This window comes from Mus caroli, chromosome 3 (assembly GCF_900094665.2).
Source record: "Mus caroli chromosome 3, CAROLI_EIJ_v1.1, whole genome shotgun sequence".
NCBI classification, from domain to species: domain Eukaryota; kingdom Metazoa; phylum Chordata; class Mammalia; order Rodentia; family Muridae; genus Mus; species Mus caroli.
The window spans coordinates 63,497,503-63,499,144 of record NC_034572.1 but is presented as its reverse complement, the minus strand read 5'-3'; positions in this window follow the sequence as shown (position 1 = coordinate 63,499,144).

The window sequence follows — 1,642 nt, the reverse complement described above, 5'->3', positions numbered from 1 at the left end:
CGGAGCTCGTGTCTCTAGCTGCGTATGTATCAGAAGATGGCCTAGTTGGCCATCAGTGGAAATAGAGGCCCATTGGTCTTGCAAACTTTATATGCCTAAGTACAGGGGAACGCCAGGAACAAGAATTGAGGGGTTGAGGGAGGGCATGGGGGACTTTTGGGATAGCATTGGAAATGTAAATGAAGAAATACCTAAATAAAAAAAAAATAAAGTTCATTCTAATTTAAATGAAGTGTCTGTAAAATACAGAAGTCCATAGCAAACATCGTTTGTCTCTCCTTTAAACTTCAGTTGATAACCCCATTGGGTATTATTTGTTAGTAAGTGCATTATACTCTTAAATTTATCTTTAAATAATTCAAAGTAGGAAACCTTTTTAAAGACACCTTTTTAATGACTTTAATTGATTCCAAAGCCAATTATGCCTTATTTTTAGTTCCCCACAGAGCCAAATTCTTAATGATTGTCTTTTTGTGCAACTTAACTATTTGGATGAATCCTCTCTGACTCTCTAGACACTGGGTAGGTATAGCCCATGAAGGCAGTTTGGACATGCAGTCTCAGGAGAGCTCATACTAGCAGGCGCCATACAAAACACCAACAGAGCTGGGTTTACTAAGAAATTCCCCAGAGATGGCAGGCAAGTGGCTCTTTTTGGCAAAGTTGTGATGATGGGACAATTTTCTAACTGATGAACATAAATGCACCATGGGAAGAATAGCTTATCTTTCACTCCCTATAAATACAAACAAGAGACTAGCAAGGACCCTATAGAAATCAAAATCTATAGACTATTTAACCAATCAAAAATTAAATTAAAAAGTTTAATAGATTAAAATTAGGGATCTTGATACTAGAAGTAAACTAGGCAACAGATATAATAAAAGAAAGTAACTCTAGTTTTAAGAAGTCATTGTCAATGTATAAGAATAGAAAATGAAGACAGTAAATCATCAACACACACACATACTCATTATTTTAAAGTCCCTGGAAAATATTCAACATCATATTTAAAGAATGTGTGCAATTTATGGTAGACAGTCATAAAGTCTATGCTGATGGCAATACAGACAGTTCATTTGGAAGGAACAAGCAAATACATAATAAGGAAGGAAAGGTATGCATGGCATGCCGACCTGATCTTTCTACTCATGAGACTACATCCTAGTTGTAGAAGACAGCTGCATCATCTGGCCAGCTGAGATGCAGCCTCCATCACAGCTCTGATCAAGGGGGAAAAAATTCAGTACTACATCAAATGGTAGAGCAGGAGCTGTAACTATAGAAGCCCGTTTTCTAGATGTAAAAGAGAATCCAAAAAGATTTTGAAGACACTGATCTTGAATCAGTGAACTGTCAAATGGAAGCCAATACCAAGCTCATAACAACCAAGCTTGCTACAGATAGGCAACAAATTCTGCTTGTTTTGGCTACTTAATGGCCCACAGAAGAATGCATGCAATGTTGTTGGGAAAACTAGTTTTGGTGCATCAAACTCAAACTGACCAATCTGAAGATCTTCTGTGTGTTAGATTTGACTGTATTCATGACCCTCATTGTTTTGTGTAAGGAGCCGCCTTCACATTCGCCATTACAAGATGGCGCTGATGGCACTGACACCCGTGTTCTAAGTAGTAAACAA